This window comes from Palaemon carinicauda, chromosome 3, assembly GCF_036898095.1.
Source record: "Palaemon carinicauda isolate YSFRI2023 chromosome 3, ASM3689809v2, whole genome shotgun sequence".
NCBI classification, from domain to species: Eukaryota; Metazoa; Arthropoda; class Malacostraca; order Decapoda; family Palaemonidae; genus Palaemon; species Palaemon carinicauda.
In genome coordinates, this window is record NC_090727.1 from 3,359,619 (window position 1) to 3,367,864 (window position 8,246).

Here is an 8,246-nt window from a genome sequence, read left to right on the forward strand (position 1 = left end):
TTATTTGAATTCTGAAAATATTTACATCACCTCTGAAACTCTGAAAAGCCTTCCCTTTACACACCCTCCCTTTTCATGTAATTCAGTTTTGAATACAAGAACGTATAGTTCAGATAGTCCAAGTTTAAGAATTGATTTTAGCCTAATTGTATTTAATAGATTTTAATAGATTAAATAATATTTTAATCCGAATAAAGCAAAACGTTCAGATTTGTTTCCATGAGGTGAACTATCACATCTCCCATGTCTGATTAATAGAGTTTTTGTCCCATCAGTACTTTGTGCGTAGAGACCATTCTGTTTGACATCCTGCAAGCGTGTGGAGGTGACATCCAGGTCTCCTAAAATAATTACCTTTTCGAAGGATGGCGAAACATTTATTATTATTATTATTATTATTATTATTATTATTATTATTATTATTATTATTATTTGCTACAATCCTAGTTGGAAAAGCTGGATGCAATGAGCTCAATTGCCTCAACAGGGGAAATAGCTCAGTGAGGAAACGTAATAAGGAAATAAACTACAAAAGAAGTTTAAGAACAATAAGAACGTTCAAATAAATCTTTCATATATAAACTAAAAAAAAAACAACAACACTAAAATAACTAGAGGAACAAAAATCATATATGATAGTGTGGCCGAGTGTACCCTCAAGCAAGAGACGTTTCCTTCTGTATATATACATCTGACTTATTACCTTATTTGGAGGTCATGTATCTAGATGAAACAGTGAATGTAGAAAAATCCCTAATGGACTTGACAATATTCACATAGCACGATTTCATTGATAGAATGAAATTGAATTAATCTTATCTTTCCAAATTCTCTCTCTCTCTCTCTCTCTCTCTCTCTCTCTCTCTCTCTCTCTCTCTCTCTCTCTCTCTCTCTCTCTCTCTCTCTCTCGTGAATTATCATAAAATTCGTAAGCTCTTGTATTTTATTTTATACGGTTCCCATATTCATCAGTAACGAGCTTGTTGAAAGTTAACACGAGAAACTTTGGCCATTGAAATCGTATCAATTAATTCTGCCTCTTGAGTTGTGGAAACTCTTTGGTTTTCATTTCTCAGTTTCCGAAAGTCCCTGGGTGTTAGGGGCGTTTTGATTACATAACCTTCTGTTTTTATTCGACGATTTGCACATGATTTCTTTTTCAGTCCTTATATCTGTACGAATTTTAAATTAATTATCTGATATGTCTCTTAAAAGTAGATACAAGAGCCGGACTAAATAATGCTGTGCTCCTGTCGTAATAACTGTGAACTAAATACAAACAATTAAAGGTGCATAACCAGACCCGCTTTCTGGTTCTTTAGAGTTGAACAGAGGAATTAAGTGTAATAATTGAATTAAATATTTCTAAGAGAACTTTTGTACAACATTTCTTAACTGGATAGCGTTGTTTTGCTTTCTTGAATTCTTAAAAAGTAGAGCCAACATTGTCCTTAAAACTTTTATTTTTCTTTCTGAGGATGGTTGTTTTATTCCTTCTTTTCTTATTTTATCGAATAATGCTGTTGTTTATTTTTCTGTAACTTCAGTATTAGTTTATTGGCTCTTGTTGCTCAGGTCTTTTATGAAACAATGGAAGGAAATTCTCTTCAAGCGTTAACCCGAGTTGCTGATGACAGTTTTAATTAACTTTTGTGAGTTTACAGTTGATGTTTCATGGCCAGGTTGGATTTTTCTTACGGAGTAGACGAAAGAAATAATATAGATAACTTTAAGCTTTATTTATAAGTTTTTCTCCACGTACTTTGTATCTTCTCTTTAGATACATTTCTTCTTCTTTTCTTCCGACATGCAGTTCAACGTCATTTAACTCTTAGTTAATATACCTCGATCATAATCTCTTTAGCTCTAAATTGCCTCTCATGCCCCAGCGAAGGGCCAGTCCAAATTCATTCCCAAGAAACCTTTAAAACAAGGTATTTAACTGCTTAGCTCGAGTATCTGGAATAATTTTATTATTGGACCGAACAATGTTTGTGTTCTTATGCTTTGCCGTTAGAAAGTTTGAACAATTTGCTGAACAAGTTCTATGAATAAAGGTAATTGTGTCATCAACTTGCTTTTAAATGTGATTTACTATCTCGTGTCACCATATATATATATATATATATATATATATATATATATATATATATATATATATATGTATGTATATATATATATATATATATATATATATATATCTATATATGTATGTGTGTGTGTGTCTGTCTGTGTGTGTGCTTATATGTATGTGTGCGTATAAATCACGACAGATGATACGTGATGAGCATGAAATATATATTATAGCAAAGGGAGCATTGGGGAAAAGTCTTGATTGGAGTTAGTACTTTCATCCTATATCTATGAGACTAAACATACAAGTATATTGTATTTATACAGGAGGAGGGGATCCATAAAATGTCACTTTTAAATGATTCCAGAGAAGTGGGATTTAGAGTGTTTTCTGGGGTACAGACAATGAAAAAGAATTCCACAGTATTTCTTTGGGTAAAGCCATTAATGTGGTTTACTGTCTTGGCATCCCACCAACTGGTTTTATGATTTGAGCAAAGTCAATGGACAGCCAAAGCATCATTAACAAATTGCTTTGAGAAGCCATCTTTTGCTGCTTTTGTTCTCACAGATAATCCTTTAGATCTTTGTCTGACATAAAACAAGTTACATCCTGATCAAGGAATACTTAATAAAGATCATGTTATTTTCATTTCCAGAGTTACTATAAACCAACATATTTTTCAATGTGCAACAATATTCAAACACTACCTTTATGTCTAATTTATTCTTTATTTAAACAAAACTAAGTATGAGGTTTGTTTTTCATTATAGTTGCACATAGAAAATCAAACAAAATTTTGTTTTTTATACATTTCTAGAACGCAAATGGATATTAGTAAAAAATGTAATGTTTAAAATTGATTACATTCAGAGTTTCAAAGAATATCATCGCATAACATAGTTTCACTCTGATTACTTTGGATCTCACATTTACATTGGATGCTTTGATGATAATCTTTCTGTAGGGAAGAAGTTGCACTTCTCTCTACTTTTTCTACGGAAATAACTTTAAGATTTGTTATGAATTCTCTCTCTCTCTCTCTCTCTCTCTCTCTCTCTCTCTCTCTCTCTCCTCTCTCTCTCTCTCTCTCTCTCTCTCTCAGTTAATTTAGATATTCTATTCTTGAATACGAAAAAAAAAACTTCTCAATTGGAAGTCTTAATCTGAAACCCAATTTTCTACAAACGCAATCCCGATAATAGACATTAGGACATGGACGACCCAATTAAGTTTTGGAGCAGATCCGGGTACGGACCCATATTTGCATTTTGCGTGTGTCTGTGGACACGATTACGTCGAAACTACTCGACGAATTTTTACGAAATTTTCACTACAGATAGATTTTACGTCATGGCCGACTCCGTTATATTTTGGAGATGATCTGGATCCAGATCCGGATTTACATCTTTCGGTATATTAAAAATAACATTAAAACTACCTGACGGATTTTAACGAAATTCTTTTTGGACTTAGGTCATGGACCTCCCCATTAAAATTTGGAGATGATCCGGATTCTAGTTTATTTATTTATATATCCATTTGTCTGTGGACAAGATTTCGTCAAAAATACTTGGCGGATTTTCACCGCAGATAGATCGTAGGTCATGGACGATCCAATTGAATTTTAGAGATGATCCAGATCTGGATTCTAGATCTGGATTTGTATTCTTTTGCCATTTTAAAGATACCGTCAATACTACTTGACTGATTTTGACGAAATTTTGACCACATATAGATCGCAGGTCCTGGATAACACCATTAAATTTTTGGGATGATCCAGATCTGTATTCTAGATCCGGATTTGCCCTATTTGGCATTTTAAAGATAATGTCAAAAATACTACTAACACACACACCTACACTTATACATACAACAACAAATGCAGCCGTTTCCAGTTCATTACGAGACAACGGCCTCAGATTTGTGTGTGGTAACAACACTAGCGATAAGAATAATTGTTATCGCTCTTAATGATGAAATTCGTAGTATTATCACTATTGATTTTCTTTGCTTTATTCCAAAAAACGGCTGAGGTAAATTCATCCGAGACAAAGGTAAAGGCTAAGAAATAAAAGGACATTTAGTTAAGAAATGGGGTGACGTACTTTGTGTCGAATTATAATGATTTATTTTACCTTGTAAGATGTCGACCATTGCGTAAAGTTCTCCGGTTCATCTATCCTAGTTTTATTCTTTTATTCTGTTCCTGAAGGAAAAATCTTCAAAGGGCTTAATGTCCTTTGCTTCTTTTTGAATCGTCCCCTCCTTTGCCAGAAAATTTTCAAGGCATCGTAAATACCAGAGTATAAGGAAATTATTCAGGACGAATAATATAAAGATACTCTACGGGGATATCCATGAGATGGTGCATGACTTAGCTTTGTCGCTTTACTCTCATTAAAAGTATTTGCATGTTGTGTTTGCATGTTGTGTTTTATATCAGATTTTAAAGCTACAACGCTATCTTACCATATGACATATTTCTTGAGTTTGTTTCGTTTGAAGCACAGACTAAAAAGATGAAGGGGGGAGCCCCGCCCTGCCAGCGGAAAAGGGGGGAGCCCTGCCCTGCTAGCGAGAATGGGGGAGCCCCACCCTGCCAGCAGGAAGGGAGGAGCCCCGCCCAGCCAGTGAGAAGGGGGGAGCCCCGCCCTGCCAGCGGGAAGGGGGGAGCCCCGCCCTGCCAGCAGGAAATGGGGAGCCCCGCCCTGCCTGCGGGAAGGGGGGAGCCCCGCCCTGTCAGCGGGAAGGAGGGGAGCCCCGCCCTTCTAGCGGGAATAGGGGAGCCCCGTCCAGCCAGCGGGAAGGGGGGAGCCCCGTCCAGCCAGCGGGAAGGGGGGATCCCCGCCCTGCCAGCGGGAAGGGGGGAGCCCCGCCCTGCCAGCGGGAAGGGGGGAGCCCCGTCCAGCCAGTGGGAAGGGGGGAGCCCCGCCCTGCCAGCGGGAAGGAGGGAGCCTCACCATGCCAGCGGGAAGGGGGGAGCCCCGCCTTGCCAGCTGGAAGGGGGGAGCCCTGCCCTGTCGGCGGGAAGGAGGGGAGCCCCGCCCTTCCAGCGGGAATGGGGGAGCCCTGCCCTGTCGGCTGGAAGGAGGGGAGCCCCGCCCTTCCAGCGGGAATGGGGGAGCCCTGCCCTGCCAGCGGGAAGTGGGGAACCCCGTCCAGCCAGCGGGAAGGGGGGAGCCCCGCCCTGCCAGCGGGAAGGGGGGAGCCCCGCCCTGCCAGCGGGAAGGGGGAGCCCCGGCCTGCCAGCGGGAAGGGGAGAGCCCCGCCCTGCCAGTGGGAAGGAGGGAGCCCCGCCCTGCCAGCAAGAAGGGGGGGAGCCCCGCCCTGCCAGCGGGAAGGGGGGAGCCCCGCCCTGCCAGCGGGAAGGGGGGAGCCCCGCCCTGTCAGCGGGAAGGGGGGAGCCCCGCCCAGCCAGCGGGAAGGGGGGAGCCCCGCCCTGCCAGCGGGAAGGGGGGAGCCCCGCCCTGCCAGCGGGAAGTGGGGGAGCCCCGCCCTGCCAGCGGGGAGGGGGAGCCCCGCCCTGCCAGCGGGAAGTGGGGGAGCCCCGCCCTGCCAGCGGGGAGGGGGGAGCCCCGCCCTGCCAGCGGGGAGGGGGGAAGCCCCGCCCTGCCAGCGGGGAGGGGGGAGGCCCGCCCTGCCAGCGGGGAGGGGGGAGGCCCGCCCTGCCAGTGAGGAGGGGGGGAGGCCCGCCCAGCCAGCGGGAGGGGGGAGGCCCACCCAGCCAGCGGGAGGTGGGGTTGCCCGCTTCCCTCTAGCCAGGAACCGGGCATCCCCGCCGAGCCATCAATATAGTGTTCCTGTATCTAGCTTATTTTTAAAAAAACATGAGAGCCTTTTGGAAATCTCTAACAGGCTCCAAAAAGTCTTCAAAGTCTTCAAAGCTCCCCAAACTCATTGTTTGTCTCCAATTTGTCTTCGTCGCCAATAGTTGAATGCTTTTCGTTCACAGCTCCAAAAGGAGAAATATGGAATACCGGTGCAATCCCAAAGTGCCTTCACATTGTCATTGTCACAAGCATAAATGGTAGAAAAGTTAAAAAGATTGTTTTGATGGTTATATTGACCAACCCAAATTTGCAAGCTTTTATCACCGACTCACCATGAGGCTACTAAAAAGGAAACAAGCTTTGGGTTTTGCAGAATAGGCTTTGGTGAAAGTTAAGAGAATTGTTGAGTGTGACTTTGAAAGAAAACCAAAATACTTCGTCATAAAGGGAATAACGACAAGTGGAATCATGAAGGCAGTCATGAAAAGCAAAACAAGAATCTTGAAGACTAATAACTGATTTATTTGAAAGGATTCGAACAGAAAATACAGGAAGAAGAGGGAGACAGTAAGGAGGATGGGAGAGAAGAAATAAAGAATCCGAAAAGGAGAACTAGTTATTATTTGTTGATCATTTTACGGTAGTTTGGATTTGAAAGGAGAAAGTTAAGTCCCTAATGTTGAAGATCCAAAAATAAAGATTGTGCAGAATTAGGTGGAAACAGCACAGAAGTAAAGAATATTAAAGGACCAGAGAAAGATCTAAAATTCTTCAATCTGAAATCATTTTTATTTTCTCTCCAAAAAAGGAAGGACTTCTGAGGAGAGGCACTCCAATTGCATGTCTTCCTTTTGGAAATTCCTAACAGTCTCCAAATCCAAAAGTTTTCAAAATTCTCCCAAATCGTTGTTCGACTTCAATTTGTCTTCCGTCATCAATACGAAAGTTGAATGCTTGCCTGTCAGAGCTCCAAAAGATTCTTAGTCTCTCTTTTAGGAGGAATATGGAATACGGGTGCATTCTAAAATCGGCTTCAAATTGTCATTCGTCTTGAGCAAGAATGTTAGGAAAGGTAAAAAGATTGTTATAATCGTTTTATTGATCAACTATAAATCCAACGATGTCTTTAAATGAAAAGTAGGGGTGGAAAGGCACCTCTTCTAATTGACTGGAAATTCCAAGGGGATTGTTAGAGCCGGTCTGGTGAAGAAACAGAATGTGGACTATTGTAGCTGCTGCTACAATAAAGGGAAACAGAAAGTGGAAAGTAAAGAATAGCAGATATTAGGTTAGTAATAACAGTTGCCCCCCAGAAAGACATTTGTCCTCAAGGTAGGACATAACCCAGGAAGGCGGTAGCCATTACTAAGAATAGAATGATAACTCCTACGGATCAAGTATGTATGTAAAGGAAAGAGCCGTAATAAATTCCTCGGCCGATGTGTGTATAGAGTCACAAATAAAGAAAAAGGAAGCTCCATTTGCATGGATTGTTCGAAGCAGTCAGCCATAGTTGACATCTCGGCAAATGTGTGCTACTCTAGAGAAAGCAAGTGTAATACCGGCTGTATAGTGTATCGCTAAAAAGAGGCCAGTTGCAATTTGGACCACTAAGCAGAGGCCTAACAGGGATCCAAAATTTCAAAGTGTGGAGATGTTTGCTGGAGTGGGTAGGTCAACTAATGCTCTGTTGGCGATGCTGAATAATGGGTGGGATTTTCGGATTGGGGCTGCCATTAGGAGAGACGAAGGGGCCCGAAGAATCTTGATCTTAGTTTAACAATGATTACTAGAGATAAGAGCAGGTATAGGATGATAATCGCCGTTAGGTTAGCAGAAGTGGGGTTGTATATCCTGTTCAACTTAAATTGGACAGATGCTATTTCTTGGGGGGATCAGTAAAAAGAATGTTTCAAGAGTTTCTTTATTAGGTAGAATTAAAGTTTCAGAGAAAATTAAAGCTAGGATTGTTAAAAGGGGTAGCAAGAGAATTATTGTCAGCTTAAAGTTGATTTTGAATATTTCGTTGGAGGCCAGGGAAGCTACATAAATAAATAGGACTAAAGTAGCCCCTAAGAAAATTAAAAATAAGATATAAGAGAACCATCTTATTCCTGAAATAAGAGTGGCTGTATTACAAATTAAGATAGTTTGCATGATTAGTGCTAGGCCCCCGGCCAGTGGGTGGGTTAAAAAGGTGAAGCAGAAGGCTACGGATAAAAGTCTTAAGGATAGGAAAATTAGTGTTTGTCTTTCAACAATTCCAACTCTTAGTGAGATAAAGATTCACTTCACGAACATCATGTCGCTAGAGAATGGAAATTATAATGTTTCTCAAGTTGATATTTATTTTGAAATTTAGTTTTATGTAAGAGAGAGAGAGAGAGAGAGAGAGAGAG

The 8,246-nt window shown here is 41.3% G+C and overlaps 1 pseudogene; it reads right to left on the reverse strand.

Annotated features, from left to right (window-relative positions):
* Positions 1-526: 526 nt before the first annotated feature.
* Positions 527-7,584, reverse strand: LOC137630575 (cytochrome b-like; annotated as a pseudogene).
* Between the last annotated feature and the right edge of the window lie 662 nt (positions 7,585-8,246).